The 9,419-nt window shown below is 39.5% G+C and overlaps 1 pseudogene; it reads right to left on the minus strand.

Annotated features, from left to right (window-relative positions):
• Nucleotides 1-275: 275 nt before the first annotated feature.
• Nucleotides 276-1,812, minus strand: LOC103127722 (SUN domain-containing ossification factor-like; annotated as a pseudogene).
• Nucleotides 1,813-9,419: the final 7,607 nt, after the last annotated feature.

Below are 9,419 nucleotides of genomic sequence, written 5' to 3' on the forward strand. Positions count from 1 at the left end.
GAAAAAAGGACCAGCAAGTTAGATCAGGGAAGAGAATAGCTCCCTAATATGGGAAATGTGTATAAATATTGTTGACTGTAAACTGTTGGTCTGCTTCTAATCCTGCTTCTAAGATCCCTTCTGTTTTGATCATTTGTTAGGTTCACTTGCATTGCTTAAGGCTGTGGTCTATTTACATAATCACTGCTTTACCTGAGACCCGCCCTGCCTACAGGGCATTGGTTTAATCCCCACTGGTTAGTTACAAGCTTGATACTTCTGAGAAAGCATGCTTTTTACTTCTCCCCAGCCCCTATCCTATGTACTTCCTCCTCATTCACTTGAGGTAATGCAGATGAATCCATAGGAGGAGTCAAAATTTGCTTTGGTGTGTCAGCTATGTTGGTTTTGGCTTCACCGTCTTCACTGTCTACCACAGCAGCTGTGTTTATAGGTGACACTATAGTTTCAGTTAGCTCTGTAATGATTTGCTTGGAGTTCATCTTTTCTTTTACAATATTACCCATGACTTTGTTCACTTGATTTGTTTCATAGGTTGCAGTTGGCTTTTCTATAGAACTGAAACTCTCGGACTTCATTTCTGTTTCATTATCACCTTCAACAACACTCTCTTGGGGAATCACTTGTGATACTGTATGCCCTGTTTCATATTTAGCAGACTCAGGTACTTCTGTTTTAGGTAAGTAACTTATTTCAGGAGTAACATCTAAAAGAAGAAACTATGAAAGAGTTGGTGGATGGCTTGGTTCAAGTTCAATTACATCAACAGTGTGATTAATCAAGCTGCCTTGACTGGGACTACTTAAAACAACACTTTCAGCTTCCCTTTCCTTAATTTTCCTGTCCAATTCTCCACTTGGAAGTGGCAATACTGAAGCATCCGCTGATTCTACAGGATGTAGTAATGGTGGTTGAGCTGTAATGTAATCTTTGTGTTTACTCAAAGAAGTTCTACTGCATTGATGATAAAAGGCAACTCTGACTGAACACCATTTATATAAATATTCTGAAAAACTTGAAATACAACAAATTGTGGTCAGTTCACTGCAAAATATTTGCGTCTCTGATTGGAACCAGGATGATTATTCATCCTCCTGTTCACTGCTACCCAATAGGGTAACTGTGGATGGGCTGGTCTCCTCCTCTTCCTCCTGAACTAGCTGTACAATTGGACTTTCATTTGAGGCATCCAGTGCTGATAATTAAATTTCATGTTCATGTCCATCAGTGATCACAGACTCAGGTGCTGGAACTGGACTCAAGGCAGGAGCTGACTCAGACATTTTCAGTGCAGTTGTGGCAGTGGCATTCTCATATTTACTTTTATTGCCTTCTGTCAGGCCTTCAGATTTTGCTCCCAGAATATTAGTGGCAATATTCACCATATTTAGAATGGCATTTGTAGCAGATCCCAGGGGATTTTTTTGAGGATTTGTCCTCTCCAGTATTATAATCTAGTGGATAATCATAATCCCCATCAAGTAGTTCCTGACGCTCTGACTGATACTGGGAATCTGCAATTTCTACATATTCCTTCACCATGCTAGTGCCAAACACCCTTATAAGACAAAATGGACAAAAGTGCTCTGATCCAAAACGTGATACCAACTCCATCTTTATGTATTTGATGAACATCTTCACATATTTTGCATACATCTGTTCATCTAAAGGGAAACTCTGGACATTCCTCTCATCTCTTCCATGGAAAGTACCTAGCTTAATCCATTTATTGGTAGGGTATCTGTCACTGATAGAAAACAGAAAATCTTTAGGAGTAGAAGAAAATAATTCATAATTTGCAATATAGACCAACAGTAAACCCAATCAATTTGATGTGATCTGGGCCTCATATTCATCTTAGGAGCCTATGTGACCTCTGCATCCCTGTAGATCTGAGCTCACATTCTGTGGTCATGAGTTGGAATATTCTAAGCTGCCACAATATTTACCCATCTTCTTCAGGTATAGCATAGAGTATGTTGTCCATCCTCCCTTTGGAGGTTGGAACATTCTCTCCCATTGTTAATAATATTGCATCCCGTGATCTCAACCTAATCAATGAAAGGAGTACCAGCTCAGCGTGCTTCATTTCAGACTGTGTCCAGAGACTTCAGATGTGGAATGGCAACCCTTCAGTTTCATTACTTGGGTGAGACCTTTCCTTTCATGGTATTGTCTAATTCCATTCCAGGAGGTTCACTTCCCAACAAAGGCCCAAAACCTAGATATAGACCATGTTCCATGGGATAAAGCATATGTTCACATCTATCCATAAAGAGCTAATTTTTTGTTGATTGATTGATGAGAGATACAGGAGAAAGAGGAGAAGCAGACATCACTCTGGTACATACACTGTTGGGTATAAAATGCAGTACCTCATGCTTAAAAGTTCAACACTCTATCTATTGAACCACCTCCTGGAATTTTACAATAACAATTTTTAATAATTTAATTATTAACTTAATTTTTATTTTGTGCAGCAGAGGTCTCAAATAGCTCTGGACTGCTATGATTTGGGAAAAAGGTGTATGGGAGAGAGAGGGAGATAGAGGAGAGAGAGAAGACTGGAGACCACACAATGTTCAGGATTTTCTAGGGTTGTAGCATTTTGTATATGGTATTGGACTTGACAGTGGGCTCCATGTATAGCAAAGCATGTCCACTACATAGTGAGAGATCTTTCTTACACTATGATAATTGTGTGTGTGTGTGTGTTTAAGAAAATAATAGGGGGGGAGTTAGGAAGATGGTGGACTGAGAAGTCGCTAACAGCGAGTGCTCTGATTGCATCGTCGGCAACGGTAGGATTTTCTGCCTTTAGCAGGCCAGTCAATAAAGGGTGACACCAAAGAAGTGATTACAATTTAATTTGGGTTAAGAATTAGAGTAAAGGTGACACGGACTAGCGGGGCTCCAGAATTCCCAGGCGGCGCTGGGCAAGGCAAGTGCGCCGGGCATTGTCCTCCGCCAGCCCAGGAAGGCGGCTCCTCTGCCGGTTGCAGAGCGCGGCGGGCAGAGGACCCGGAGAGAGCACTTTAGCTCAGGGGCTTCCTCTTGGGAGTGTCCAGGGTCCACCGCGACCCTGAGGGCGGATCCAAAGACTTCTTGAGTATAGCTCTCATTGGATCAAAGGACTTAGAGCTAGTTTTCATTTTTGAGAAATCCTTTAAAAAAGTCTGGGGGGGAGGGGGTTTCCCGGAAGATGGCGGACGGAGAAGCAGCTAGCCTTTGAGCTCCGGACACATCTCGTGTAAACAATAGGATTTTCTGCCTTTAGCAGGCCAGCCAATAAGGGGCCATAGCGGTGACACCAAGGAGGTGTCTATAACTTAATTTGGGTTAAGAATTAGAGTAGGGGGAAAAATTCTTTTTTCTTCCTTTTAATTTTCAAGCATACATCCTTCCCACCGCCCCCCCCCCCCATAAGCAGTGCCTGTGACCAGCTACTAGCAGGATACCCCATACCACCAAACAGGGTTTTTTTTTTTTTTTTTAAATTCACTGATACACACTTGGGAAGTTCATCGCACTGCTCTTTAATTACAACTCTTCTTCTTATCTTCTCCCTTTTCTCTCTCTTATCTCTCTCTATGTCTCTCTCTTTTTTTTAATCTTGTCATACACTTCATTCTTCTTTGCCTTTCTGAATATGTGAATTACTTTGGGGGAGAAATCTGACCCAGAGTGGACTCTCTATGTGTGTATCTCTGCTCTAGTTCCCTTTACACTCTTGTTACCCCTAGAATATACAATGGATAGTAGATTTGCATAACTGTCTATTCTTGCTATCCTCTCTTTCTTTTCTCTTTCTTCACTGGGATTTGGTTACTATTTTTTCACGGACTGGAGAAATTTTTTGGCTAACTGGTAACGATTAAACTCCTTCAATACTTACTTTAGTTGCTACTGTAATTCCTGAGGTTGGTGAGTGCAATTGTCATAAAGGTATTTAGTACAGTGTTACTTGTGCTCAAAACACAACAACTGAGGAACAACAGAGCATAAAAAAAAGAGAGAAACACATAAATAAAAAAAAATGGGTAGATTAAAAACAAATAAAACTGCTATCCCAATGAATGAAGACAAGTGCCCAGAAGAAACCACAAATCAGTCAGAAGTAACCATAGATAAGAAAAGTATGCAAGCAATAATAAACTTATTAATCACAGAAATGAAAACAACATTGGAGGAAAGGAATGGCAGTATTAGGGAAACAACAGTTGAGACCCCCAAGGAAAATACTGATTATCTTGAGACAATTAGAGAACTGAAAGCTGAAATAGCTGTAATGAAGAAAGAAGCTGAGGCAAGGGAAAGCAGACTAACAGAAGCAGAAAACAGAATTAGTCAGACAGAGGATGAGCTAGAGAAAACTAAGAAAGAGGTGAAAGAGCTTAAAAAGAGATTGAGAGACACTGAAAACAACAACAGAGACATATGGGATGATCTCAAAAGAAGTAACATTCACATAATTGGCCTGCCAGAGGAAGAAAGAGAGGAAGGGGAAGCAAACATTCTAGAGGAAATAATACAAGAAAACTTCCCAGACCAGAATAACAGAAAGGATATCAAGATTCAAGAGGCCCAGAGAGGACCAAACAGAATCAACCCAGACCTGAAGACACCAAGACACATCATAGTCACAATGAGAAGTAGTAAGGATAAAGAAAGGATCCTAAAGGCTGCAAGAGAGAAACAAAAAGTCACATACAGGGGAAAACCCATAAGACTATCTGCAGATTACTCAACTCAAACTCTAAAAGCCAGAAGGGAGTGGCAAGATATCTATCGAGCCCTGAATGAAAAAGGGTTTCAACCAAGGATAATATATCCTGCTAGACTTTCATTCAAACTAGATGAGGGATCAAAACCTTCTTAGACAAGCAACAGTTAAAGGAGGAAACTATCACCAAGCCGGCCTTGAAAGAGGTACTAAAAGACCTCTTATAAACAAGAACGTCACTATAATACTTGCAATATATCAGAGTAAACAAATTGTTTTTTAGAACAATGGCACTACAATACATTAAATCCATAATATCATTAAATGTCAATGGCTTAAACTCACCCATCAAAAGGCACAGGGTGGGGGGATGGATCATAATACATAACCCAACCATATGCTGCTTGCAAGAATCCCATCTGTCACAACAAGATAAACACAGACTTAAAGTGAAAGGATGGAAAACTATCATACAAGCTAACGGTCCACAAAAAAGGGCAGGAACAGCCATTCTCATCTCAGACACGATAGATTTTAAATTAAATAAAGTAATAAAAGATAGGCAAGGACATTACATAATGATTAGAGGATCAATCAGCCAAGAAGACTTAACAATTATTAACATTTATGTACCCAACGAGGGACCATCTAAATACATTAAGCATCTACTGAAAGAATTTCAAAAATACATCAATAGTAATACAATAATAGTGGGAGACTTCAATACCCCACTCTCACACTTAGACAGATCAACAAAGCAGAGAACCAATAAAGATACAAGAGAATTGAATGAAGAGATTGACAGACTAGACCTCTTGGACATTTTCAGACTCCTCCACCCCAAAAAACTGGAATACACCTTCTTTTCAAATACACACAACACATACTCAAGGATAGACCACATGTTAGGCCACAAAGACAGCATCAATAAATTCAAGAGCATTGAAATCATCCCAAGTATCTTCTCAGACCACAGTGGAGTAAAACTAACTTTTAACAACAAACAGAAAATTATTAAAAGACATAGAATTTGGAAACTAAACAACATGCTCCTTAAGAACCACTGGGTCAGAGACTCACTCAAACAGGAAATTCAGATGTTCCTGGAAACTAATGAAAATGAAGACACAACCTATCAAAATATTTGGGACACAGCGAAAGCAGTACTGAGAGGGAAACTTATAGCCATACAATCACATATTAAACACCAAGAAGAAGCCCAAATGAACAACCTTACTACACACCTCAAGGACTTAGAGGAAGAGGAACAAAGGAACCCTAAAGCAACCAGAAGGACAGAAATCACTAAAGTTCGAGCAGAAATAAACAACATCGAAAATAAAAGAACCATACAAAAGATCCATGAAACCAAATGTTGGTTCTTTGAAAGATTAAACAAAATTGACAAACCCCTAGCCAGACTCACCAAACAAAAAGAGAGAAGACTCAAATTAATAGAATTGTAAACGATGCAGAAGATGTCAAAACTGACACCACAGAAATCCAGAGAATTATGCGAAACTTCTATAAAGAACTATATGCCACCAAGCTAGAGAATCTGGAAGAAATGGAACAATTCCTAGAAACCTATGCACTTCCAAAACTGAACCAAGAAGAACTACAAAATCTAAATGCACCAATCACAGACAAAGAAATTGAAACCGTTATAAAGAATCTCCCCAACAACAAAAGTCCTGGACCAGATGGCTTCACAAACGAATTCTACAAAACTTTCAGGAAACAGTTAATACCCATACTTCTTAAGCTATTCCATAAGATTGAAGAAACAGGAATACTCCCTTCCACCTTTTATGAAGCCAACATCACCCTGATACCAAAACCTCATAGGGACAGAAAAAAAAGGAAAACTATAGACCAATATCTCTGATGAACATAGATGCCAAAATATTAAACAAGATCTTGGCCAACCGGATACAGCAACACATCAAAAAGATTGTTCATCATGACCAAGTGGGATTCATCCCAGGAATGCAAGGCTGGTTCAACATCCATAAATCAATCAATGTCATTCATCACACCAATAAAAGCAAAGCCAAAAACCACATGATTATCTCAATAGATGCAGAGAAAGCCGTTGACAAAATCCAACAACCGTTCATGCTCAAAACTCTACAAAAAATGGGAATAGATGGGAAATTCCTCAAGATAGTGGAGTCTATATATAGCAAACCTACAGCCAACATCATACTCAATGGAGAGAAGCTGAAAGCATTCCCCCTCAGATCGGGGACTAGACAGGGCTGTCCACTGTCACCGTTACTCTTCAACATAGTATTGGAAGTTCTTGCCATAGCAATCAGACAAGAGAAAGAAATCAAATGGATACAGATTGGAAGGGAAGAAGTCAAGCTCTCACTATTTGCAGATGATATGATAGTATACATAGAAAGACCTAAAGAATCCAGTAGAAAATTACTGGAAGTTGTTAGGCAATATAGCAAGGTATCAGGCTACAAAATCAATGTACAAAAATCAGTGGCATTTCTTTATGCAAACACTAAATCTGAAGAAGAAGACATCCAGAAATCACTCCCATTTACTGTTTCAGCAAAATCAATCAAATACCTAGGAATAAAGTTGACCAAAGAAGTGAAAGACTTGTATACTGAAAACTATGAGTCGCTACTCAAGGAGATAGAAACTGATACCAAGAAATGGAAAGATATCCCATGCTCATGGATTGGAAGAATAAATATCATCAAAATGAATATTCTCCCCAGAGCCATATACAAATTTAATGCAATACCCATCAAAGTTTCACCAGACTTCTTTAAGTGAATAGAAAAAAAACTACAATCATTTGTCTGGAACCTGAAAACACCTAGAATTGCCAAAACCATCTTAAGGAAAAGAAACAGAAATGGAGGCATCACACTCCCAGACCTTAAACTATATTATAAAGCCATCATCATCAAAACAGCATGGTACTGGAACAAAAATAGGCATACAGACCAGCGGAACAGAATTGAAAGCCCAGAAGTAAATCCCAACACCTATGGGCATCTAATCTTTGATAAGGGGGCCCAAAGGATTAAATGGAAAAAGGAGGCTCTCTTCAATAAATGGTGCTGGGAAAACTGGGTTGAAACATGCAGAAGAATTAAATTGAACCACTTTATCTCACCAGAAACAAAAATCAACTCCAAATGGATCAAAGACCTAGATGTCAGACCAGAAACAATCAAAAACTTAGAGGAAAACATTCGTAAAACACTTTCCCACATACACCTCAAGGACATCTTTGATGAATCTAACCCAATTTCAAGGAAGACCAAAGCAGAAACAAACCAATGGGACTACATCAAATTGAAAAGCTTCTGCACATCCAAAGAAACTATTAAACAAACAGAGATCCCTCACAGAATGGGAGAAGATCTTCACATGCCAGACATCAGACAAGAAACTAATCACCAAAATATATAAAGAGCTCAGCAAACCTAGCACCAAAAAAGCAAATGACCCCATCCAAAAATGGGCAGAGGAAATGAACAAAACATTCACCACAGAGGAGATCCAAAACATATGAAAAACTGCTCTAGGTCACTGATTGTCAGAGAAATGCAAGTTAAGACAACACTAAGGTACCACCTCACTCCTGTAAGAATGGCGTACATCAAAAAGGACAGCATCAACAAATGCTGGAGAGGATGTGGGGACAGAGGAACCCTTTTACATTGCTGGTGGGAATGTATATTGGTACAGCCTCTGTAGAGAGCAGTCTGGAAAACTCTCAGAAGGCTAGACATGGACCTTCCATATGACCCAATAATTCCTCTCCTGGGGTTATACCCCAAGGACTCCATAACACCCAACCAAAAAGAGGTGTGTACTCCTATGTTCATAGCAGCACAATTCATAATAGCTAAAACCTGGAAGCAACCCAGGTGCCCAACACCAGATGAGTGGCTGAGAAAGCTGTGGTATATATACACAATGGAATACTATGCAGCTATCAAGAACAATGAACCCACCTTCTCTGACCCATCTTGGACAGAGCTAGAAGGAACTATGTTAAGTGAACTAAGTCAGAAAGATAAAGATGAGTATGGGATGATCCCACTCATCAACAGAAGCTGACTAAGAAGATCTGAAAAGGAAACTAAAAGCAGGACCTTATCAAATTGTATGTAGGGCACCAAAGTAAAAACCCAGTGGTGAGGGGTAGGCATGTAGCTTCCTGGGCCAGTGGGGGGTGGGAGTGGGCAGGAGGGATGGGTCACAGTCCTTTGGTGGTGGGAATGGTGTTTATGTACACTCCTAGCAAAATGTAGACATATAAATCAGTAGCTAATTAATATAAGGGGGAAATCAATTGTATGTCTCAAAGTTTCTCAAAAGACAAACTGAATCTTTTTAATATATAGGCTATGTATTTGATATGCGGACTCTCTCAAAAGCCTAGACCAAGTAGATTAGAAGCTTCCAATAGCACAGCTATATACAAGATACTGGGTACTGTCCAGCAAACCATAACAAAGGGACTTTTCAAAGTTAACCCAATTAACAAATAATGTGATGATAATATTAACTATTGAGTGTCTTTTTGAACCCTAAGACAGCAGGAACCTCACATCTTCACTATAGAGCCCCTACTTCCCCCAGTCCTGGAACCCTTGGATAGGGCCCACTTTCCCGTATGCATCTCCCAATCCAAACCAAATAACATTGCATCTGC

The sequence above is a fragment of the Erinaceus europaeus genome, chromosome 11, assembly GCF_950295315.1.
Source record: "Erinaceus europaeus chromosome 11, mEriEur2.1, whole genome shotgun sequence".
Classification (NCBI taxonomy): domain Eukaryota; kingdom Metazoa; phylum Chordata; class Mammalia; order Eulipotyphla; family Erinaceidae; genus Erinaceus; species Erinaceus europaeus.